The sequence below is a fragment of the Oncorhynchus mykiss genome, chromosome 22 (assembly GCF_013265735.2).
Source record: "Oncorhynchus mykiss isolate Arlee chromosome 22, USDA_OmykA_1.1, whole genome shotgun sequence".
Lineage (NCBI taxonomy): Eukaryota > Metazoa > Chordata > Actinopteri > Salmoniformes > Salmonidae > Oncorhynchus > Oncorhynchus mykiss.
In genome coordinates, this window is record NC_048586.1 from 15,016,559 (window position 1) to 15,043,980 (window position 27,422).

General features: G+C 40.8%; 1 pseudogene; it reads right to left on the bottom strand.

Annotated features, from left to right (window-relative positions):
• Positions 1 to 1,054: 1,054 nt before the first annotated feature.
• On the bottom strand, positions 1,055 to 27,325 carry LOC110501455 (annotated as a pseudogene).
• Positions 27,326 to 27,422: the final 97 nt, after the last annotated feature.

Here is a 27,422-nt window from a genome sequence, read left to right on the forward strand (position 1 = left end):
TAGATGTCAACAGCCTTGCATCAATCTGAGCCACATTCACTCCTAAACTCCCCAGCACTATAACCTAGTACAGGCAGGGTCACTGAGGGACTGAGGGTTTGGGCTCCCCTGATTTGCATGGCAGAGTTCTAGGGAAGTAATTGGGCTTCTGTAAACATCACTGTGTGGTCTGGTCTGGAGGGAGACATGGGGTCCCAGTCCCACAACCCCCCCACACACACACTCTGACAACATCACAGAAGGCATGTAAAACTGTCCAACAGCACGGCGAGAAGTCCCAACACAAACTCATAACTCAAGATGTCAGCAACCACTATTCCCCAATAAAATGAAACCCATCTCTCACCAGTCTGTTTGGCTTCTACCGTAGCTAAATACTCACATCATTAAAGAACAATACATGGTCTCCGACAGTGAAATGACACCCCACGCGTGGATTGAATCAATCCAAATCCGAGCTGGTCAAATATTCAGAGATTTTACTTGTTACAACTGAAGTGGAGGGGGGGGGGGGGGGGGGGGAATTAATCTGGAAACCTTGATTTGGCGACAATGTGCAAAAGTATCTAGAGATGGCTATTCATCACAGCGCTCTGGACAAGTGGGCAGTGCAGAGGCAAAGAGGTTTTAAATTGAAAACCATAACGCTCATTAGCTCAACACTCAGCCTAAAGGGCAATCAGAAGTTGCATTAGCCACAAGAGGGTGCCTGAACAAAATTATATCTGTAAATTGATTAGACTAAATAGAGTAACTGATATTAGTAACTGCATATTCAGCCCAGTTGAACTCCACACTGTGCTTAAAAGTACAATTGATCTGGTAAATCAGGATGCAGTTAACATTAGGAATACATTAAGTTTAATACGGTAGTTTACCAAAACATTGAGAAAATAATAATTGTACATTGTACCAATAACAGTACGAATAGTAGCTACCGGTACAATAATCATCACAGCGCAATAATTATTACACATTGTCCCAATAACAGTAGAACACGTGAATCTGAAATGACACTTCAGAACAGCATCAATGAATAGATCAACCCAATTGATCAATGTACAACAAAAAAACATGTCATTTATTTCAGTACGAAGTGCTTAAAAACCTACACGTCTTCAGGAAAAACCTAGACAGATATTTGAGGGGGAAAAAAAGAACCACCATCTCTGTTATTCTCTATATCAAAAGGAGGCATGTTCTGCACAGCCAGACCGTATGGATGGTGTTCCTATCACCTGTGAATGATTACCAATCACTAAATCTCACACAGCGTGATTACACACATGGGACACAGTGGGCCTTCCCCAGGCAGCCAGCCAGCTGCACAGCGCTGCTCAACCTCTACTGTATATCTAGGACCATCAGTGGGAAGAGGAGAAGGAGATGGGGCCAGGGTGGTGGTGGTGGGGGGGTTTGTGTTACAGGGGGTAGCCAGGGCCGACGTTAGGCCCCCTGGATCAGGCCTGTGCTAGCCTTTCAATGACTCTCCGGTACTCGGCTAGCACCTCCTGGTAGCTTTTCTCCAGCACCTCCTGCTACAGCGCCGTGTCCATCTGACTGATGTGGGATGCCAGCTCCTCTGGCCGCAGACACCTCATCATCTTGGTCAGCTCCCGCTGGTTCTTCTAAGCACGCAATAAACACATACACGGGTTAATGCACTGCGTTTGTGTAAAATCCCTTGGCGTGTTTCCCCCCCAAAACCCCCCTGTTAGCCATGTTTTTTTTTATTGAGGCAAAACAAAAAAATGCTATATGGTATTTTGCAAATGCGACTGTTTTGATTGCAATTAGCAGCATCTTACATAATGCACGTTCAACTGGCAAGAGAAAGTTAATATTGTTCCTCATATTGCAGACCTGAATGCATCTCATTAGTGTCTTAAAACCAAATAGTCAGAGGGGAAGCAAAGGATTCTGTAATTGAGTCTGCAGGAGTGCTGACAGCTTCTGGACATGAACCAAGAGTCCTCACTCATGTATTTTGGGGCCAGTGCAAAAAAAGTTCCCACTCTCTTGGGAATCGGGGGAAGAGAAGTTGGGCAGAGACGTGAAATTCTCCACACATTCACAGAGAGGACTCCGCTGAGCTAACTACAAACTACAAACCTCCCCGAAAACAAAACGGCTTGCTGCATCTGGCTGCCAGATCTCTCCTCCACTCAACAGCCAGTCTCCCAAGGAATTCCTACTTCCTTTTCCACCACACACTTTTTCCCTCTACAGATAATAAGGCCTTTTTCAAGACATGTGGTTACACTGCTGACAGCAATCCTCTAATGCAGGGATCATGAACGAGTATACCCCCCCCCCCTTATGAAAATGTATGCACTCACTACTGTGAGTCGCTCTGGGTGAGAGTGTCTGCTAAATGACTCAAATGTCAAATCATCAACTAGACTCAGCAGCGGGCAGTCTTTCTTGAGCGGACGGTCGGGGAGCCTGAACATAATTACAACTCATTTGTAGACTGCAAATTGACCTCAAGAAGCCCAAACAGACATAAGTCACTTTACCCCTACCTACATGTACATATTACCTAACTTACCTCTACGGCTTACATTTGTACATGATCACGCGTCTCTCTATTAGGCGTGGGAATAGTTGGAAACAGATTTCCAAAATTAAAAACACTTGGAGCTGATATCCAGGTTTTTACATTTTTATTAGAATATTTTACTTTTTTAATGTCATATTTTACAGTATTTTATTTCAAACGCTGATTTTATAAAAAATAAATAAAAAGACCCGCGGGGAGGGGGACAAATTCAGCACGCGGGCCACCAGATGAAGAACCCTGCTGTAACGGCTGATATGCTGGGTTTCAACGAGACACTCAAATGACATGTCATGGAACATACATATGTAAATCAATGTTATCCTGTAAATACAAAATTAGTAACAGTTTGTCTAATCAAATTTCAAAAAGCACAGTAAGAGCGCTAATATGAAACGTGTACTATTTGGCAAGCATATTCTTTAACTGCTTGAATGTGTGCTGTTAGCAACCTACTTCCACCGAAGTTACTCCTCCCTCCTAATGACATGCAAATCCTGCATAATGACACTGCTCTGAATAGAACTGAATCCTGGGGTAAGACTACTCTGGAGGCCTGCAGTGCTCCATTGTATCTCCAATAATAAGCCTTTGGTACTCCAGACATTTTTCCTGCAAATGGGGAATAATCGTTCTCCTGATTCTAGAAAAGTATTGCAACATTAGTTACAAGACGCAACAAGAAGTAGCTCTAAGCAGATAAAGTGTGTCACATTCTTGGCCTCATCCTTGGCCATTTCTGAAACCATGCTAATGCATCGTGGGTAGTCAGTCATAAGTCGTCAAACACTAAATATTTTGCAAACGCGTGGTATAATCAGTTAATGGGTGGATTTTACACCAGAGGAAAATAGTTTTGGTATCTCAGATTGTTCTGGCAATTCTCACATAGAAACTTCATTGGGAGGAAGGATGTTTGAAATGCCTCTTTCATTTGTATCAAACCATTTCTTTGAAAACCATGATGAAAGTGGCCATTTTAGGCCCTTTTTAGACCTATACATGCCTCCTGTAAGACCCTACATGATACAGACACCATCTTGGTTTCATTATAGTCCTTATAGTGTGTTCTAACTTACGGAGTATGTCTAGATTCTGAAAGACAAATGTTCACATTCATTTATTCAACATTAAAAATATTAATATCGCATAACGACCCTTTTAGATTTTGTTCATTTTTAAGACATTGTTTGGAACAATATACAAGTACATCAAATTTCCAGAGTGGGCGTTGCTAATTATGAAGTTATGATACATTTTATGAGCACCACCGACACAGTGAATGGGAAAATGGATTCAAAAGGGAACTCCCTGTGCTGATGATTTGCAATCCTAAAGGAGGGCTGTGATTGGTTAATGACCTACAACAGGGGTATTCAACTCTTACCGTATGACGTCCAGAGCCTGCTGGTTTTCTGTTCTTCCTGATAATTAAAATTGCACACACCTGGTTCAGCCGGGTTTAAAGCAGTCCCTGATTAGAGGGGAATAATGAAAAAAATGCAGAACTGGCTTCGAGCTCCAGAGTTGAGTTTGAACGACCTATGTAATTTTCTATGTATAAATGGGTTATATCATTAAAAATAACAGAGAGCCACTCTGGACATGGTTAAAGCTGAGGTTTGAAGAGTATATTGTTACAAACAATGTCTAAAAACAAGACAAATCAAAAAAGGATAGTTTTGAGATATTCATATTTATGTTGGACAAATATGTCTTTCAGAATCTAGACATACTCCCTATGTTAGAGCACACTATAACTATAAGGACTATAATGAAAGCAAGATGTTGTCTGTATCATGTACAGATCATAGGGTCTTACAGGAGGCATGTGTAGGTCTAAAAAGGGCCTAAAATGGCCACTTTTATTATGATTTGTGATACAAACGTAAAAAGCATTTCAAACATCTCCCAATGAAGTTCCTATGTGAGAATTGACGAAACAATCTGAGATACCAAAAATATTGGACTCGCCCTACTATCAAATGAAATCAACTCTGAATTGATCCCAGGTTATATAGTGCAACTAACAGCCATTCACCACTAATGAAGTCTATTGGGAAACACATAGCCATTACACAGTAGACACAATCTGCTCATTCCATTTGATTAAAAACTAGAGCGCAAGGCAGACACTGCAAAAAGGACGGAGGAATGCATTTCACTGGAGAAGCTACGGTCCTTTCTTTTAAACATACCTTGGTCGGGGAAAAAAGCCTCTTTTTGACTTCCAGACGGTAATCTCTTGCTTTCGTCTCAACGCTCATGTCCGTCACCCTCAGTCGGAGGATTTCATACACTCGTCTTGCGTGTTTCTGTAGGGGGAAAAAAACAGGACAGGGCCATTAATGCCTTTAAGAACCCGTACAGTCTGTCTCCACAATCATCTAGAAAAGACAGACGATTTCTTAGCTTGGTCGAGCTATTCAGAACCTTCTTGAACAAATCTGAGGTGCCTGAAGCTTCATGAAAGTGCCATGGCGGAGTGAGAAACAACCATTTGGCAAAACTGAAAACATGACGCAGAATAAGTGCAGTAAGATAAGTTAGTGCCTACCCTTTTAAATAAAATGGTACATGCTCCCTCTAGGACTGGAGAGCCTTGGGTTAATGAGTGAGAGAAGTACAGTAATCAAATGTATCCTCCTCTGGGCTCTAGGGTTAAAGCTGAGGCTGACCTTGTTAATCTTTAACTTCTCCCTGGCCTCTGTGGCCATGTCGTCATTGAAGCTCAGAGGAAGCTCGTCTGTGGCGAATGATCGGCAGCGTTTGGCAGAGCTTGACCAGAACGTAGTCTCTCAGCTTCACGTAGTTCTCTGAGGGGTCTTCAGCTGCAAATAACAGAAAACAATAAATTAGACACAAGCTTGAAACATTACATGAAATGTTAGGTATAGTCAATTGATGTTTTACCAAACTGTTCACATCAACCACCCCAAGACATCCAAGGCCACAGTTTTCAATACAGGCTTATATTCAAATCCCACTGATTCCTGAAACAATCCAATAATTACACCATTGTCAGAGTATGATTGTGGCTGCATGTGTCAAGCGCAGTTCTGCGAAAGCGGCTTGCATTGACATTTTACCCAGCTCCCACTGCGGTTTTGACAAAGATTCACTACAGCGCAATATGGAGAGGACTTAAAGCCACCTGGAATTTTTAAACAAAAATTACAAAAGATCCAGCAGTAACTGGCCTACCTGGTTAAATAAAGGTGAAATAAAAAAATAAAAAATTCAAAGACCAGATTCAAAGTAGAGAAAAATAAGACAATAAAATAGGGGTGCCCCTCTGGACAGGAGAGCGGATGCCTCTTTGTTATCTTCAAAATGAGCTGTCAGCTAAATCTGGTGCACCGCATCACTTCTCCTCTCTGAGACTTATGTTTTGTTGTACATCGTCCCTGGCAAATAAAGTAAAATACAAAATAAATTCATTTTGTCCTACGCAAATCAATTATTCGGGTGTAAAGGCTTTGCATTTTACCATGTAAATACATGTAATCAATCGTATGTGAAACTCTAGCACAGTTATAGCCTCCTCCCCAAAATGAAACATCATAAGACATCAACTCATTTTGTGTCACTTACATTAGCACACACAGTCTTGTACAGCTTAACCTTGTGGGGACACAATTCAGTCCCATTCAAAATCCTATTTTCCCTAATCCTAAAATCTAACCTTAACCCTAGCTCCTAACCCTAACACTAATTCTAACCTTAACCCCCAAGAAATAGTATTTGACCTTGTAGGGACTAACAGTTAGTCAAATTTCTGTTTGTTTACTATTCTTGTGGAGACTTCTGGTCCCCACAAGTATAGTTAAACACGCCCACAAACACACACCTGTAATGTCTTGTACTTTAGGCAGATTGCAGTAGAACCTGTGCACTACCTCCAGCAGCTGGGCACCATGACCCTCTCCTTGGAACGGCGGCAGGATCAGCATTTGGCTGTTCAGAAGGACACCAGGCCAACATACACAAAGACATGAAAGAACAGCCTTGCTGACCTCTCAGCCAGACCTATCAAACCCCCCGTCATTCACAGAAAAAAGGCAACCTTGTATATGACTGATCAGATCTTGATGTTAAGATAATTATCTGAGAAAGAAAAAGCTCACTTTTGTAATTTATGTTAGCATGGAGTAATGTACATCGCCTTGAGACTTTTTCCACATTTTGTTGTGTTATAGCCGGAATTTAAAATGGATTACATTTAGATTTGTTTTGGCACTGGCCTACACACAATACCCCATAATGTCAAAGTGGAATAGTTTCCCCAAAATGTTTTTATTAAAAATGAAAAACGGAAATTATTCAATTATTCAACCCAATTTGTTGGCAGTTGTGGCTGCTTTGCGTAATGTATTGTCTCTACCTTCCTGCCCTTAGTGCTGTTGTCTGTGGCCAATAATGTTTGTACCCTGTTTTGTGTTGCTACCATGTTGTGCTGCTCCCATGTTGTGTTGCCATCATGCAGTGTTGTCATGTGTTGCTGCCATGCTATGTTGTTGTTTTAGTTCTCTCTTTATGTAGTGTTGTCTCGCTTGTCATGATGTGTGTTTTGTCCTATATTTTTATGTAATTTATTTTGAATCCAAGCCCCCGTCCCTGCAGGAGGCCTTTGGCCTTTTGGTAGGCCATCATTGTAAATAAGAATTTGTTCTTAACTGACTTGCCTAAGTTAAATAAAAGGTTAAATAAAAATAAATACAATTGTTATGGCAAGCCTAAATAAGTTCTGGAGTAAACATGTGCTTAAGAAATCACATAGTAAGTTGCATGGACCTACTCTGTGTGCAATAGTGTTTAACATGATTTTTGAATGACTACTTAATCTCTGTACCCTACACATACAATTATCTGTAAGGTCGAGCAGTGAATTTCAAACAGATTCAACCACAAAGACCAGGGAGGTTTTCCAATGCCTTGCAAAGAAAGGCTCTTATTTGTAGATGGGTAAAAATAAAATAAAGTAGACATTGAACATCCCTTTTAGCATGGTGAAGTTATTTACCTTTGGATGGTGCATCGATAGTCCCAGTCACTACAAAGATACAGGCGACCTTCCTAACTCAGTTGCCGGAGAGGAAGGAAACAGCTCAGGGATTTCACCATGAGGCCAATGGTGACTTTAAAACATTTACAGAGTTTAATTGCGGTGATAGGAGACAACTGAGGATGGATCAACAACATTGTAGTTACTCCACAATACTAACCTAAATGACAGATTGAAAAGAAGGAAGCCTGTACAGAATAAAACATATTCCAAAACATGCATCCTGTTTGCAATAAGGCACTAAAGTCATACTGCAAAGAATGTGGCAAAGCAATTCACTTTTTGCCCTGAATACAAAGTGTTATGTTCAGGGCAAATCCAATAAAACACATTATTGAGTACAACACTTCACATTTTCAAGCATAGTGGTGGCTGCATCATGTTATGGGTATGCTTGTAATCATTAACGACTGGAGAGTTTTTCAGGATCAAAAAGGAACAGAATGCAGCTAAGCACAGGCAAAATCCTAAAGGAAATCCTGCTTCAGTCTGTTTTCCACCAGACACTGGGAAATTAATGCACCTTTCAGCAGAACAATAACCTAAAACACAAGGCCAAATCTACACTGGAGTTGCTTACCAAGAAGACAGTGAATGTTCTGGAGTGGCCGAGTCACAGTTTTGACTTAAATCTAATTGAAAATCTATGGCGAGACCTGTAAATGGTTGTCTAGCAATGATCAACAAGGAATTTGACAGAGCTTGAGGAATTTTGTAAAGAATAAATGGGCAAATGTTGCACAATCCAGGTGTGGAAAGCTCTTAGAGACTTACCCAGAAAGACTCAAAGCTGTAATCGCTGCCAAAGGTGCTACAAAGTATTGACTCAGGGGTGTGAATAATTATGTAAATGAGATATTTCTGTATTTCATTTTCAATAAATTTGCTACAATTTCTAAAAACATGCTTTCACTGTCATTATGGGGTATTGTGTGTACATGGGTGAGAAAATAAATCCATTGAATCCATTCTGAATTCAGGCTGTAACGCAAAATGTGGAACAAGTCAAGGGGTATGAATACTTTCTAAGGCACTGTACTAATGAATTGAAATTGAGGGAGCCCTTTTCACTTGATTATAAGAAACGTAACAAATTGTTATGTCAAGTCCATCAATACATCAAACAAAATGCTTATTTACAGGCAAAGCTTTTTTTGTTGTTGAAGATACTCATCATTTTGGCTCCCATATGAGTCAGAGCGGGGTTGGATGGTTGGATACATAAGCCAGTAATTTGAGATTTTTGTAAGACTAGGGAGAGAGAAATATATAATTTTCCTCTCCTTTTTTTGTACAAAAGAAAAGGAAGGCACGTGCTCCCCTAGTAATTACCTTACACGTGGTCGGGTTTTGTCTGGATACACATAGTAATTATAAACTGTCATGTAGCCAACAGTTGCGAAAGAGAGTCTCCCCATCGTTATTGTACTTCTCAAATCTGCAGATAAAACACAAAAGGCAAGCAGGACAATTACAGGCACACTCCAGTGCCGCGTCCATTTTCCCCTCTCCATTCTCTGGGATGCTTTTTCCAGTGTCAGCATGCTGGAGCAGCCAGGCCCGTCCCGATCCGTACACCTGCTACAACCTGAATACATTAAGCACTTAATTGGAGGACTGCAACTTAGAAGAGGAGAAGAGGGGTAGAGAGGGGGGGGGGGGGGGATCGGGGGTCCTCCACATCACTTCAGTCCATTTACCCATTGTCACTATAAATAGGTGCCAGGATAAAGAAAACACTGGCAGAGGCTCTTTTTACTGTTCGAGATGTCATTCAGTGTTTCAAAAGACAACCGTGTTCAATTCAGCTCTTGCCCTGAAAAAAATGAATGAAAAGGGTTTTCAACACAAAAGGTGCCTCTTGCCAGATCAACAATTCTCCAATAACCAGGGAAAATATAATCAAACTGGCCTGGTAATTGGTAGTGAGCTCCTCAAAGGAGCCCGTTGTTTCTGAATGAGTCAACGAACGGGTTCGGGGAGAGTGACGTTGGTTAAGGAGGGCACCACTCACACGAGAAAGAAGTCCCAACGATCGTCGTCCACGTCGATAAAGCTGGCCGTCTCAATGAACCACATGAGGAAGGTCTGCAGGCGCTCATGGTAGTCTCGGAATCCAGGGCACGACACGTCCACCTAGAGAACACAGCAGGTCTGAGGACAGTCTAAGTCATGATAAATAAGCAGAGCGCCCTCCCTTACACTGAAATAACCTGCAAGTCATATGGGCGAAATGGAAAACACTGTTATCTGTATATAATTACATAAAGTACTCTATATTGTAGGACCAAGGACTAGAATGTGAACCTTGTGAATCTGGTAGGGACAGTCTTCACCCTCCTCCACATTGTGGACGTGGTATGTGTGAAGCAGGGTACCGAAGGATTTGAAGTTGGCCTCTTTCTCCAACAATGAGGTGAAGTCGTCTGTGTTGCAGCTGAACCCAGCGGGAATGATCTCCCGGATCTTCCCTTCAACATCATCAGGCTGCAGGGAGGAAAGAACAGGGTTTACTAGAACATGACACAAAGCGACAGCATCTTGTATAAGGGAAAGTAGCCTTGTATCTATATTCCATTTCTGTTCAAAAATAAAAATAAAGTATGCCGATAAGCCAGATAAGTATTTGCTAGGACGAAAACTGCAATCGTATAACTTTTAAAGTCAATAATGCATTTGAAATAAACGGATTTCTTCTAAATGTTGTACGCGTTTGTTCTTTGATATAGTTGGATCATATAGAGTAAACACGTCCACGGTCTTCATTACAAAAAGACCTTACAGAGCCCATCTAGTTTTATGGACTAACTGCTCCAATTGAATAAATCAGGAAATCTGTGGACATTATTTATTTATTTTCCGCTGCCATGTCTAATCACAGTTCCTACTGTTCGGTCATTAGGCTATGCTTCAGCCCTGATTGACAGAGAACACGAGGAATTAAAGTGGAAGAATACATATTTTTGTGCCACAAAAAGGAGAACCATTAGGCAATTAAGACAGTCAGCAGAGCAGAGACGCCCGCCCCCCTTCCCAACCCCTTGGTGAAAGAGCACTTAATTGAATACATTTACTACTTACGTTAAACCATGAATATTTGATGAAGCCCCCACAATAACGTATTTCTGCATTTCACTGGGCAATAAAATGTAATGAATTGATCTCAACTTAACAAACCTCGGGCATCCATAATAGAGGCCTCTCGTCTAATCCTGGCGAGCGCAACTCAATCAAATGAAAGAGCCTGGCAGACAAAGGGCCCCCCCACCCCACCCTCATCTCTGGACTTTTTACTCACTAGAATGTGTGGTTGGTTCAGCTGTGATGTTTGCATTGTATCCATTTCCACAAGGATTGACATGAGAACACTTTGTATTAACTTGCTAAGCAGCCCTTTCACACCATTTACATGCACGATGAGCATTAGTTCTATACCGAGGCCCTTTCTGCTCGCCATAGAAAAACGGGGAAATGAAGAAGGCCCGAACAAAATGCACTACAAAAGGCTAATACAACACACTGCTAATTCCTCTCCTTTCAGACATCAGCTAATATCCAACTGGAAGTAATGCACCTGCAGCCGAATGCCACTTCACCATTGCAATTGTTGGACTGCATTTCTGAGGAATAAGGATCAGAAGTAAAAGGCCATGGACAAACAAGACATATTGTCCGAGGCACTCTCCGATATACTAGACACTAAATTGCACAATCCCGGATAAAAGAAGCCATAGTTCGGTATAAATGACGTAACAATGCATCTTTAGAAACGCTTTGTTCCATCCGAATGCCTTTTATCTTCGGGATATAATTGATCATGTGTACACATCTTATTTAGGAGTAGTGAAAACGTTTTTGAAGGTTTAAAAAAAAAAGAAGAAAAAAAAAAGAACACTGAATCAGATCACGTTGTTCTTCACAATGCACGGATTCTGCAGCTTTGCATGTACCTATAGAGGAAATACATTCAATTAGATCTCTCTCAGGACCCAGAGAGGCACTAACCAGGCCTATTTGGGCTGGGGCGACAACCGGATCGCAAATATTTGTTCCATGGCAAAAATGAAAACGCAAAGCAGACTACTCTTTGGTCCTTTAAAAAACCTTGTGTGTGTAACATATTGTGTGCTATAGCTTGGAAAATAAATATATGTGACTGAATGACAACATAATAACGGTTTATTGCCAACATTTTCCTAAAGAAGTTAAATCTGCTTCGCGTTTCTTTTGCGTTTTGTTTCCTTGACGTGATACTAAGGAGTACCACGATACGGTTATCGTCCCGGCCCTATCCTTTAACCCAACTGTGCCATTTTGCTAAACGTCCAAATTCAATTGAACTTTTAATTGCATCACTATCTGCTTAAAATCTCTTATTGGATTTCGTTGTCATACAAAAAATATCTCCATTGACAATGATTTTTGGCAGACTTAAAACGTAAGCTACATATTGCAATGACAATCCAAACATTTGTATATTAACAGCTTTGCATTTTAGATCGAGGCTCATATTTGATTTACACATTACTGATGTACGTTTCAGATTTCCACGAGTGGATGCCCAGTATGAAACAACGACTGGAACAAAAAACGCTGTCCGACTGTGTGGAGTCCATCATTATAGAGTTTGGCTGGTTTAGGGTAAAGGTGATCTCTGACAAGTCTTCCATTAGAGTAGTAGCAGCTGCATGCTGAACTCTGTCCCACAGCTCCCCTCCTCTCCCTCACCAGCTGCACTCTACCCAGCCACAGTGAGCACGCACTCACAGACAAACACTCTTCAGATGGAGCCTGAACTCTGCTGCTGCTCCCTAACTCTCTACCCTCGCACCAGCTGCACTAAACCCTTAACGAGGTGGACACTCGTGGGTCAACGTTGGCCTGGCCGTCATCCTCGCTGGAAATTCTCCAGTACTGTTTAGTATTGGGAACAGAATAGACAGTCTGGGAAATGTTTAACAAAGAAAACTACAGAAAAATGTATCCAAAACAATTATTTCACGGATGACTGCTCGGTGTCTAATAAAAACAATTGGATTTCCCTGCCGCTATTTGTTCATGTATAATGTTACTACGGTCTATGCACTCAATTAGACAATTGCTTCTCATTGTGACATACTTTTAATGAGTCCACAAGAAAACATTCAGGTAACACTTGACATTCAGTCTATCCTACTCCACCTAGAGATGTAGAAATGCTGTAATTATATTTGGGTCATAAGTTAACATGTTCTTCTTGATATTCTGTAATAATAAAAAAACATTAAACTCCATAAATTACAATGTAACAAAGTGTCAATGCAATGGAGCAATTACAGCTATACTATGTGTAAAGCAAGTGAAGTGTTACTGACCATTACTTTACTAGGATTTCTTTCAATTGAAAGCACTACACAGATTAGCTACTGCCCAGGAAAACTTGGTCAGAGGTTCAGAACTGTAATTTGGGTTCGTTCTGGGGACCAAGTCCTTCGGTAATACATCTCCCTCCTGACAAAACACACTTATGGGAAACATACCCCAGCAGGACATATTCCACTTCTTGCAAACTATCACAGAGCCACTCAAATCAATGGATGAGCCAAGACCACCCGATCCAACTCTGATCCTTCCCTTTAGAGAGGGAGGGATAGGATTAGTGCACCCATGGCCCATGGGGCCTATGATAGACTGGGATTAGTCTGACAAAATATGAGATCTCTTACATATCTGCTGCATAATACCACCACTCAGAGGGAGGTGCTGGCTCACTCCAGAAGGCCCACGGAAACATGCACAAAGCAGCCCACAGAAAAGGCTCCCGAAACAGCTCACCTCGAGCTAAAGCAGGCTGGGAAACTGGACAAGTTCCAGAAGAGGAGCTATGGGTATCGAGGGTGGGTTTTTTCAAACGACCGGGAAAAAACTAAGCTTTCGCGAAGACCCAGAGTTTTCCCTGGGCAGGTCACGTGGTTGAGAAACCCTCACGACATAAGAGTTGGGGCCTATCTCTGAATGGAATATAGTCTGACAGGACATCGCTCTTATTGTTTAACATAACGCCCATGTTACTGTGCTCGGGCTAAAGTGATAAAAAAAGGCATTTCAAATCAACTTATTTACCTCCACGCAGTCAAGGTTTTCTGTGACTCTGGCTGAACATTTAACTTTGAAGAGGGTGATCAGGTTCCCAGCACTGCAGTACAGTTGAATCTGAAGGCCTTTGTATCCAAAAGCCACCTCACTGAGGAAATAAATCAATTAAAACAAAGTGGATAACTAGCTGGTGAGCTCCAAAAGTATTGGGACAGTGGCATTTTTTGGCTCCGTACTCCAGCACTTTTGATTAGAAATGACAGAGAGGTTAAAGTGCAGACTATCAGTTTTAATTTGAGGGTCATTTTCATCCATAGAGTGAACCGTATCATACACCCCCCCCCCCCAAGACATGCTAACCTCTCACCCGTTACAATGATATTTATGCCCCTGTAACTTTCTCACTCATCGTGATTCATTGAGGATTATCCATAAACATGGTAGCATCCAAATTGTTTAGAAACATATTCTATGCTTATTTACAAAAGAAAAGTGATTCCATTTTGGGCACATAACACATCTGAAACCAGCTAAACAAACAGAAAATGCATCCGACAATATGTAGCGTCACAAGCTTGATGTAGTCATTGCGTGCTATGAATATGGGACCAAATACTTCACTTTTAACTACTTTAGGTGAATTTGTCCCAATAGTTTTGGTCCACTAAAATGGGGGGGACTATGTACAAAAAGTGCTGTAATTTCTAAACGGTTCACTCGATATGGATGAAATTAAAGCTGACAGTCTGCACTTTAACCTCATAGTCATTGTATCATTTCCAAAAATGTGTCACTGCCCCAATAGTTTTGGAGCTCACTGCAGGTGAGTTAGCGTTCACATAATTCAGTTCTCAACAGTTCACCGTCGTGCAACCAGCACACAGATTTAGGCCGCTTTCCAGAGTTTTGATTAGAGGTCGACCGATTATGATTTTTCAATGCCGATACCGATTATTGTAGGACCAAAAAAAAGCAGATAGTGATTAATCGGCTGATTGTTTTATTTTGATTTGTAATAATGACCATTACAACAATACTGAATGAACACTTATTTTAACTTAATATAATACATAAATAAAATCAATTTAGCCTCAAATAAATAATGAAACATGTTCAATTTGGTTTAAATAATGCAAAAACAAAGTGTTGGAGAAGAAAGTAAAAGTGCAATATGTGCCATGTAATAAAGCTAACGTTTAAGTTCCTTGCTCAGAACATGAGAACATATGAAAGCTGGTGGTTCCTTTTAACATGAGTCTTCAATATTCCCAGGTAAGAAGTTTTAGGTTGTAGTTATTATAGGACTATTTCTCTCTATACCATTTGGAATTCATATACCTTTAGTATTGCCAGTGTAAAAGTATAGCTTCCGTCCCTCTCCTCGCCCCTACCTGGCCTCGAAGCAGCGTTACCCATGCAGAGCAAGGGGAATAACTCCTCCAAGTCTCAGAGCGAGTGACGCTTGAAACGCTATTAGCGCACACCCCGCTAACTAGCTAGCCATTTCACATCGGTTACAACAACCTCATCTCGGGAGTTGATGGGCTTGAAGTCATAAACAGGGCTGTGCTTGAAGCACAAGGAAGAGCTGCTGGCTAAATGCACGAAAGTGCTGTTTGAATGAATGCTTACTGGTGCCTACCATCGCTCAGTCAGACTGCTCTATCAAATCATAGACTTAATTATAACATAATAACACACAGAAATACGAGCCTTAGGTCATTAATATGGTCGAATCCGGAAACTATCATCTCGAAACAAGACGTTTATTCTTTCAGTGAAATACGAAACTGTTCCATATTTTATCTAACGGGTGGCATCCATAAGTCTAAATATTCCTGTTACATTGCACAACCTTCAATGTTATGTCATAATTACGTAAAATTCTGGCAAATTAGGCGGGCCAAACTGTTGCATATACCCTGACTCTGCGTGCAATGAACGCAAGAGAAGTGACACAATTTCACCTGGTTAATATTGCCTGCTAACCTGGATTTCCTTTAGCTAAATATGCAGGTTTAAAAATATATACTTCTGTGTATTGATTTTAAGAAAGGCATTGATGTTTATGGTTAGGTACACATTGGAGCAAGGACAGTCCTTTTTCACGAATATGCACCGCATCGATTATATCTAGCAGGACACGCTAGATAAACTAGTAATATCATCAACCATGTGTAGTTAACTAGTGATTATGATTGATTGTTTTTTATAAGATAAGTTTAATGCTAGCTAGCAGCTTACCTTGGCTTACTGCATTCGAGTAACAGGCAGGCTCCTCGTGGAGTGCAATGAGAGGTTAGCGCGTTGGTCTAGTTAACTGTAAGGTTGCAAGATTGAATCCCCGAGCTGACAAGGTAAAAATCTGTCGTTCTGCCCCTGAACAAGGCAGTTAACCCACCGTTCCTAGGCCGTCATTGAAAATAAGAATGTGTTCTTAACTGACTTCGTTAATAAAGACTAAATAAAAGGTGTAAAAAAAATGAAAAAAAATCGGTGTCCAAAAATACCGATTTCCGATTGTTATGAAAAATTGAAATCGGCCCTAATTAACTTCTCTAGGGTAGGGGGCAGCATTCGGAATTAAACGGCCTGCTACTCGGGCCCAGAAGATATGATATGGATATAACTGGTAGATTTGGATAGAAAACACTAAAGTTTCCAAAACTGTTAAAATAGTGTCTGTGAGTATAACAGAACGGATTTGGCAGGCAAAAACCTGAGAAAAACCCATTCAGGAAGTAGTTTTTTTTGTTGGTTTTATAGTTTTCTATTCAATGCCATTACAGTATCCATTGACTTAGGACTCAAATTGCAGTTCATATACCTTCCACTAGATGTCAACAGTCTTTAGAAATTGTTTCAGGCTTGTATTCTGATAAATGAGGGAGTAAGACCAGTCTGAATGAGTGGACCCTACCGTGTCACAGAGCTTTTTCATGCGCAATCCCGAGAGAGTGCCTTTCTTGTTTACCTTTTATATTGACAACGTTATTGTCCGGTTGAAATATTATAGATCATTTAGGCTAAAAACAACCTGAGGATTGAATATAAATATCGTTTGACATGTTTCTATGAACTTTACGGATACAATTTGGATATTTTTTGTCTGCCTGTTTTGACTGTGTTTGAGCCTGTGGATTACTGAAGAAAACGCAAACAAAACTGAAGTTTTTGGATATAAAGAGACTTTATCGAACAAAAGGAACATTTATTGAGTAAATGAATGTATTCTGAGTGCCACTATATGAAGATCATCAAAGGTAAGGGATTAATTTTAGCTCTATTTCTGACTTGTGTACCTCTTCTACTTGGCTGGTTACTGTTTGCAATGATTTGTCTGCTGGGCTACGTTCTCAAATAATCATAAGGTATGCTTTCGCCGTAAAGCATTTTTAAAAATCTGACACCGTGGTTGGATTCACAAGAAGTTCATCTTTAAACCTATGTTAAAAAAAAAAGTTCTGAATTTTTATGAGTATTTCTGTATTTGAATTTGGCGCTCTGCAATCTCACTGGATGTTGGCCAGATGGGACGCTAGCATCCCACAAATCCTAGAGAGGTTTAATCGGCCATTCCACTAGTTTTGATGTTGCTGACGCCTGACAGATCTTACAACGCCTGGATAGGTATTTTAAGTATTAGCTAACCATATACTGTACGTTACAGCTATTTGTCAGTCAATGACGTGGCACACAACCAGTGGTTGTTGCGTCGCCTCAGCTGTGGAACGCGGCCATAGAATTCACATGGAGTTACTGTAATGAGATGCACAGATCTTACTGGCTGAATTAGGTTTGATACTCACTCATCACCATAAAGCTGGTGGCTGAACTCTGGATGGAATGTCGTGCTTTCATTATCGACCTCCTCTGCGAAACGGACTGAGAGAAATAGTTGTATTTCATTATTTGAGTAAGAGGGTGTGGCAAATACTCAGTCAACATATCAAATATTGCAATATGTATATGAAACACTTAAAGCACCATTTACCAAACAACAAAATGCAGTGCAAGTAGCTACTATCTCCACATCCTAAAACAAAAGAGTTTACACACAAAGCTAAATAAGAAGACGCATGAGACAAACCTAGTTTTAAACAGATTGCTTCGTTGGTGTCACACTTATACTCTGCCAACTTCTTCTCCATTGCGTTCATCCCTGTGGAGCAAAACAAACAGCATTTCCAGCTTAATTCTTTATTTGGATCCCCGTTAGTTTTTGCAGAAGCAGCCTCTGCTCTTCCTGGGGTCCACAAAAAAACATGACAAGTAACAAAACACTGATACACTAGGAAAAGTCACATTCAAAATAGAACGATATAGAAACAACGCAACAACAAAAAAAATGTACAAAAGAGAAGAAAACAAATTAAAATGTGTCTGTGTGCCCCCCTCACAGTACACATCATTCCATGAGTTGTTTTAAAGGTCATTTTCCTGTTAACTTGAGTAATGGGAAATGGAAGGGAGTTCCATGCTATGAAAACTAGAAGAGAAGCAGTTCAAATCTCTCGACAACCCTCAACTATGAAAGACTAACATCAACATGCTTGCCAGTTCTGTATGTGCAGTGAAGGGCAATGCATGCTGCTCTGTTTTGAGCCAGCTGCAGCTTTTCTAGGTCTTTCTTTGCTGCACTTGATCATATTACCAGACAGTAATCAAGATGGGACAAGACCAGAGCCTGACCATCTAGCAGTTGATTGTGTCAAAAAACAGACATACCCCTCCCCATCTTACCAAAAACTCTGTCAAAATGACTTGACCATGATAATTGATCATCCAATGTTATACCTTAAGCTTCCTCAACTTGCCTAAACCTCCAGGTGAGGTTTTGGTCTTAGAGATGGTTTTGAAAATGCTTTTAGTTTAAGATGTATTTAAGAGCAGTTTATTTTATCTAGAATTTCAGTGAGCTCACTGGCTTTGGGTGATGACATGTAGAGTGTGGAATCAAAATAAAATAGTTACATGCGCCGATCACAACTGGTGCAGACTTTACAGTGAAATGCTGGCTTTACGACCCCTTCCCAATGATGCAAAATGAAATATTAACACAAGAGGAATAAAATACACAAGAATGGAGCTGTATACCAGTACCAGATCAATGTGCAGAGGTACAAGGACTTGAGGTAGATACGTACATGAAGGCAGGGTAAAGTGACTAGGAATCCGGATAGATAACAATACGAGTAAAATCAAGAACAGTAGCAGCGGCAAATGTGTAAGAGTTTGTGTGTGTGAGTGCATATGTATGTGTGTTTGTGTTGTCGGTATGCGTGTGTGTGTGTATTGTATGTGAATACGTGTGGGTTTTGTGAGTGTCAATGTAGTGTGTGTGAGTGTATATATAGTTTAGTGAGTGTATATATGGTCTAGTGAGTGTATATATGGTCTAGTGAGTGTGCGTAGGGTCAGTGCAACATAAGAGTCAGTGCAGATAGTTTGGGACAATAAATTAACAAGAAAAATAAAAAAACAATTTTTTTACCTATTTTTTTGTGATATCCAATTGGTAGTCCGTCTTCTCCCATCGCTGCAACCCCCGTACGGACTCGGTTGACCCGGAAGCCAGCCGGACCAATGTGTCGGAGGAAACACCATACAGCTGGCGACCGAAGTCAGCGTGCATGTGCCCGGCCCGCCACAAGAAGTCGCAAGAGCGGCAGCTGCGACACAGCCCGGGATCGAACCCGGGTCTATAGTGACGCCTCAAGCACTGCCTTAGACCGCTGCGCCACTCGGGAGGCCACTATCTGGCAGTCTTATGACTTGGGGGTAGAAACTGTCTCAGTGCCCGTTGGTCCAATAGCCGATGCTCTGGTACCGTTTGCCGGACGGTTGAAGAGTGAACAGTCTATGGCTTGCGTGGCTGGAGTTTGGCAATTTTTCAGGCCTTCCTCTGACTGCCTGATATAGAAGACCTGGATGGCAAGGAGATTGACCTCAGTGATGTACTGGGCTGTCCGCACCACCCTGTCTAGCGCTTTGCGGTCAAGGGCGGTGCATTTCTATACCAAGTGGTTATGCAGCCAGTCAAGATGCTCTCGATAGCACATGCCAAATCTTTTCAGCCTCCTGAGGGGGAAGAGTTTCTGCCGTGCCCTCTTCACGACTGAGGGTGTGTGTGTGGACCATGTTAAGTCCTTAGTGATGTGGTCCTTAGTGATGAAGGAACTTGAAGATCTCAACCTGCTCAACAACAGCCATGTTGTTCGCCTCTTTCACCTATAGTCCACGATATAAGCGCATTGGTCTTACTGACGTCGAGGTTGTTGTCCTGGCACCACACTACAGTCTCTGACCTCCCTGTAGACTGACTCATCACCGTTGGTGATCAGGCCTAGCACCGTCATGTCGTCAACAAACTTGATGATGGTTCGAGTCGTGCGTGGCCACGCAGTCGTGGGTGAACAGGAAGTGAAGGAGTGGATTAAGAACACATCACTGAGGGTCCATCGTATTGAGGGTCAGTGATAGCATTGGAGGTGATGTTGCCTACCCTCACTACCCTGGGGGAAGCCTGTCAGGAAGTCTAGGATCCAGTTGCAGAGGGAGGGGTTCAGTCCCAGGGTCCCTATCTTGGAAGGGACTATGGTGTTAAATGCTAAGCTGTAATCTATGAAAAGCATTCTGAAATTGTTATTTTCCCTCTTGTCCAGGTGGGAGAAGGCAGTGTGAAGTGCAATTGAGATTGGATCATCTGTAGATCATCTGTGGATCTGTTGGGGCGGTATGCGAATTGGAGTGGGTCTGGGATGATGGTGTTGATGTGTGTCATGACCAGCCTTTCAAAGCACTTCATAATTACAGATGTGAGTGCTACAGGGCGATAGTAATTTAGATAGGTTACCTTGTTGCTCTTGGGAACAGGGACAATAGATTGGGATTATAGACTGGGACAAGTAAAGATTTAAAATGTCTGTGAAGACACTTGCCAGCCGGTCTGCACATGCTTTGAGAACGCGTCCTGGTATTCCGTCTGGCCTGGCAGCCTTGTGATTGTTAACCTGTTTAAACGTTTAGCTCAAAATCTGCCATGGAGAGCGAGATCATCCACACAGATAGTCGTTCTAGCTTTGTTTAAGACCATTGGCAAATAATATATAAAAATAGAGAAGACTAACAGCCCAAGGCAACTGCCCTGAGGGACACCGCACTGTACATCTGATATTCGAGAGGCTTCTATTGAAGAACACTCTCTGGGTTCTATTGGATAAATAACTCTCCAACCATGGGATGGCAAGTTTTTTCAATAACAATTTATGATCAATAAGATCAAAGGCGCCAACTATGATCTTATTATCCATTTATTTTAAGCAATCATTATTCATTGGCGTCAGTGCAGTACAAGTTGAGTGCCCTTCTCGATAAGCATGCTGAAAGTCAGTAGTTAACTTGTTCTCTGAAAAATAGCATTGTATTTCATCAAACACAATCCTCTCCATTAGTTTACTAAGAACAGGCAGAAAACCGATTGGGCGGATGTTAGGGTGCTTTGCGAATTTTAGGCAGTGGAATTAATTTAGCTTCCTTCCACGCACACTCCTTTAAAGTTTGGTTAAAGAAAAGGCAAATAGGAGCGGCAGTACAGTCTGCAACCATTCTCAATAGTTCATCAAGGTTGTCTATACCTGGTCGCTTATCATTTTTTTATAGATAACAATTGTTTTCTACCTCTCCCATACTAACTTGAACAAATTCACAAACACAATCATTTTCTTTCATTATGAAATCCTTTATTAAAAAATATGATGGTTCACTGTTCAATGTTTTCATTTCAGTTTTTCCACTTCACTAATGAAATAGTCATTGAAATGACTGGCAATAACTAAAGGTTTTATTATAAATGGTACTCCAAAGTATTTATCTTTGTTTGGTAATATATTTTATTCTTGTTAAGTTTAGTCACAACATTTCTCAATTTAGAGTATGCCAACTAATCAGCTGAGCAGACAACTTTTGCATCATTTCTTTCTTTGAACCATCATCAATCATGGGGTATATTGTCAACAGTTGGCATGACATTTTTTACAAATACTTCCAGTGTTGCACCTGAATTCACTTCCTCATAAACATCAGACCAACATACATTTTCAACAAAATAATCGAGGAAACATTTTGTATGACCTCTTATGAATTACTTTAGGCCCAACCTTTGGCACTTACACTTTCCTTGTTAATGCCACAATGTTATAATCACTACAGCCAATGGAAGCTGGTATTGCTTTGGAGCAAAGCTTTGCAGTATTAGTGAAGATATGATCAATACAAGTAGATGTAACAGAACCAACACTATTGGTATGCACTCTAGTTGGCTGAGTGAACCTGGATCATATTACAGGCATTAGTCAGAATGGAGAGCTAGTTGCTAACTAGTCAATCGTCAGGTCACCCAGAAAATAGACCTCTTAACAAAATCAATCAATATATGTGCATGTGATGTTGTGCTGAAGCTACTGACCCTGAGGCATGGCTATCTCATTCCTCACAAGGCTTTTGGGAGGGAGGGTGGACAATGAGCCTGTCGTAGTGGATGTAAGCAATGCTCCCATGCTCTCTGGCAGTTTTCATAGCTGGGATAAGTTCTTTCCGCCTCTGGCCGACAGCTTCTGTGAAGTCCTCGTTGAGGAAGATGTTCATTCCTCTCAAGTTCTTGGCTCTCTCCAGAACAGCCATCTTGTCCTTAAACCTCTAGAACTTGACCAGGAACTGTCACCTAGGCAGGTTACATGTTTTCCAGACCTGTGGGCACGCTCCATCTCAATCTTCCATCTGCAGCTTTTCAGTAGGGCTGTCCCAAACTAAAACAAATTTTGGTCAATAAGTTGTCTTTTCTTCAAGCAATCGATTGGTCGAAATGTTAAAACTTGTATTTTTCCATATATAGTGTTTCTATATATGGAAAAATACAAGTTGTGTTTTAATAAAATCAACTATATGTATTGAGATTGTCTGATGCTTTAAGCGTGCCATTTGATTAAATAATGAAGACATACAAATGACTCAAGAAGAAGCAGGAGATCAAGATATCCTAACCAGAGAAACTTTATATTTTATATTTTAAAAAATTATATGTTTATCTCATGCTAGCAAACTTGCAACATTGTATGAAATATTCTGGGCCCTCAAGAGTTTCCCGCACCAGTGAGCTCAGGACAGACACAGCTGTAGGCTGTTTGTGCAAGGGATAATAAGTAATTAGGTATTTTATTTTAACTACATCAGAGCATTACAATTTCTCCCTTTCATGCTAAGTGGTTATCAAAAGGGAGAGGGCAGAAAATATGTTTCAAATATGTCAAGGAGCTATTGTAATTCTCTATGGACTCAAAAACAGACATTGTTTACTTGCTGTTTGAGGTGAAAACAAATTACTTTGAGAAGCGGCAAAACCGTAACCAACCAAACATTGTAGATCAGAAATTAAGGGAATTAACAGTAAATGTAGGCTACTACTGGTGGTATATGTAATGGGGAATTGATAGACGATAACAATCAAAGGGCAAACAATTCACACGATGAAGTTAAGAAACTGAATGCACATGGCATGGTGGGAGAGAGCGCATTCTGGAGAGACACATGCCTTGTGTATTTTATACACACTCCCCTTCCTGGACCGTGGCATCCTCAATAGATTAGTCCACTGAACAGTGGTGTAAATTAGGGATGCACGATATATCGGTGAACATTTCGGAATCGGCCGATATTAGCTAAAAATGCCAACATCGGTATCAGCCTGATGTCTAGTTTAACGCCGATGTGAAAAACCGATGTCAAAGCAGACGTGCAGACCTACATAACGTAGGTACACGACGTAATGACGCCACGTACAATTTTGCGCTACACGTGCAACACAGCATTCCTAACCTAGCCCACAATGTCTGCTGTGAGGATCGAGCAGTCAACAAGTCAAGCAGTCATTCGAAAGAGTAAGAACATTTCAGCGAGTCAACTCAAAGGCAAAATCCATTAAAACGCCAAGATAATGGAATTCATTGCCCTTGACAATCAACCGTTCTGTCGTAGGTGACGTTGGCTTTCGCGACTGTTCGAGCACCGGTACACACTAACGTTAACAAGGGTGCTACTGTTCAGATGCTGCCCTACCGGAGTTACACAGTAATAGCGTCACTGCTATTAGCTTCATGACATACTATGGAACGCCATTTGGGTCTTTGCGTGTCAAAAAAGATACACCTCAAACAACACTATTCTACAATAACACTATTTGATGCGTTAAATACGCTTTTAATTTGACACGTCAAATAACACAGTTCTATTATAGAATGTTGTGTGTTCTGAACTTGCACGTGCAAGCCAAGCGACACCACTACTATCAGTAGCACTGTCAATGCTGTACTAAAAAAAGTCTGCAAACAAGCAAACACTGGTCACGAACGATGTGTTTACAATACCGCGTTGGAAATAAAGCATTATTTGTTTGGCCGTAACTTCTGGGGTAGCTAGCTAGCTTAAGCTTGGTACCTAAATAGCACCAATACAACCAGCCTGAAAACAATGACCTGTAGAAACTGCAGTCATTTTCACTATTCTTAGCAATGATTTAGGAATTCTTGTGAGTAAATATTAGCAAGGTAGCCACTTGTTGTTCGCCTATTGAAATTGAACTTCAGTTCATGAAAATAAATAGGTAGCCAGCTACTTAACCCTGTTGCCCAAAGCTAGCGTTACAAGCAGCCTGCTGGCTTCATCTGGCTAGTGAGGCTCGACCTGACCGGGTTGTGTTGTGAAGCTAGCCGCAATAAGGATTAGGCACAATTGTGGAATTTGCAGTTTGCCTTCAAAATAAAAGTACCTCTGAAAGTGATGCAGAAGGTTACAAATTGATGGAATCATGCCATATTTAGACTAGATAATGTCAAACAAGGTTGGAATGTGAAGCAATGAAATGGGGTATCAGTCTACTCTGTGACACCCACAGAACACAACTGTGAAGAGTTTACGCAAATATTAGCGTTGTAGCTCTTATCACGGGACTGTGACTGTGTGAAATCACCTCCCCAGTCAGCCTATTGTGTGTATTGACATTCATATTGCACTGTACAGCTTTACCTAAGGATTGGGGATCAATGAAATGGGGTAACAGTCTACTCAATAGCCAATATATTTTTTCCCAACGTCCTCCTCAGAGTTCAGACTCCAAAACATCCACACAGTATTGTTTTTCCTCGGGAAAAGGGTGTTCTATACATAGGTTGACAATAAATGTGGCTCAATTCACAGTAGTTTCAGAGTCCTGCAATAAGAGCTACGATACTAATGTTCTCTGGGTGTCACTGAGTAGACTGATACCCCATGTCATTGATCCACAATGAATCCACAGTGAAATAAGTATGCCCCAATGCAATTCTAAAGTATAACACATCCGGTGTGATTTCAACAGATTGTCAAATTAACAAATTGTCTTTTGTTGATTTTATATAACATTCCAACATCGTTTAGCATGCTCTATTAAATTATACAATTTGTATTCATTTGCATCACTGTCAATGACATACTTTTATTTTGAAGGCTAACCGCAAAGTCCACCATGGGTCCGACCACCATTAATCAAATAAGAACTTTATTATATTTTTGGGTTATTTTAGATGATGACACCTAGCTAATATAGTTAGCTAGCTAACTGAAACCGATTGTCGTTTTACTATGTTTTTGGGGAAGAACATTGTTTGCATCCATGAGCTGGCTATCTTTATTTATGACCAGCAATGTAGATGCGCAAGACAACTTCACCAGCATCACAGCATACGTATCTATGAATCATTGTGACATATGAAATACGAGTGATAGTGTAATCAATGTGTAATAACTACGTAAACATTTTATGAACGCGTTCAATTATTATGTGACATGCAGTCATATTCAGGTCCTGATTGGTCAACAAGCTTATTTGACACGTCAAACAGTGCTATTTGACGTGTATCTTGTTTGACATGCAAAGACCCAAATGCTGCTCCTTAGAAGTCCTGCTTGAGAATGAAACGACTGAACAACAAAACAGCACAGCAAGTAAGTGAAAGAAATTGGTTTTGATTATGTTTACTGGTAATGGGGACATACGTAAATGCCAACAAAATAACTTTTTGGTCAGTGTGGTGTGTGTGTAACCTTTATTTAACTAGGCAAGTCAGTTAAGAACAAATTCTTATTTACAATGACGGCCTACCCTGGCCAAACTCAGACGGCGCTAGGCCAATTGTGCTGCGCCCTATGGGAATCCCAATCACGGCAGGATTCGAACCAGGGACTGTAGTGACACCTCTTGCACGAAGACGCAGTGCCTTAGACCGATGCGTCCGTGTGTGTGTTTTAACTATTTAACTGTACTAGAATCATTAAAAGGCCGCTTAAATTTTAAATATCGATTATCGGTATAGTTTTTTTGGGCCAGGAAAATAATTGGATATCGGTATTGGCCGAAAATGTAATATCAGTGAATCACTAGTGTAAAGTACTTAAGTATTACTTTAAAATATTTTTACTTAAGTAATTTTTTTGTGTATCTGTACTTTCCCATATTTATTTTTACAACTTTTACTCCACTACATTCCTAAAGAAAATAATGTACTTTTTACGCCATACAAAAGTACTCGTTACATTTTGAGTGCTTAGCATGATCCACAGAAAGTGCTGGTGTCATCTCGAGAGGATTTACAGTTTGTCGTCATCTTGCTGCAAGTTTCTTTCGGGACATCTGGAGAACTGCAAACTGTTCTAACGGTCCTGGGCCCGGTTGTCTAAAACATTACCCCATTATTTTCCTTACCTTTAAGTAAGTTTCACAAAACATTTTACGGCACATTTTTTGGTGAAGTCAGCTATATTGTGGTATGGTTACCTTCCTTCGCGAACCACCAGAACGATGCACAACCAATACTCTGGCTCCCGATGTGTCCCAAAGCTAGTGGTCGTATCGTCTTCCATAAACAACTCCTATAACATGGAGATATGGCCTGTGTGGGAAAACGAACCTTAATACTACCGCAAGCGATGCGTGATAATTAACTTTCAGATCAAGCGTCGGGCTCTTAAAAAAAAAGTAAAGAAGATACTATCGTCAATAGGCGCTAAAGCAGTTCGTGTCTATAAATGGGGTAGCTTGTCCCTAGCCACAACATCATCACTGATTCCCGATAACGTTATCAAGCTAGCTAGGGCTAGCTAGTGTGCTAGCAAGCTTGATGACAGCTCGATTACCTGTGACAGCAACATACATACATCGCCCTCGAACACTCAAATAGGTGAGCACATCTATAATACAAATTGCAATACAAACCATAATACGGGGTCTGAGCACTTAAATATTGTATATATTCATGTGTTTCTTACCCGCCATTTCTGTACACTGTTGCATCTCTGTTGTTGTCAAAGGCCCAAGGAAAATACGCAACGAAGACTTCCTGTTTGTCCACGTGTTTCCGCCGCATCTGATGTATGCGGAAGAAATCCATAACTTTTCTCATCGCTCGCTCTCCATCGTTTTGTTTGTCACCCTTCCAGTGTGTGCTACAGTTTAACCACGTACTATTGCGCATCACCAATCGATGGAAGAAAAAAAACTATTTTCCGCGCAAGTGTATCTCGTTATTTTTATACTGATGAGATGATTTGGTGCTGTGTCTGTGCTGATGTTTTATTCTATTGTATTCTGAATTGTATTCTTATTATTTTTCTTTTCTGACATAGTCTACTGGA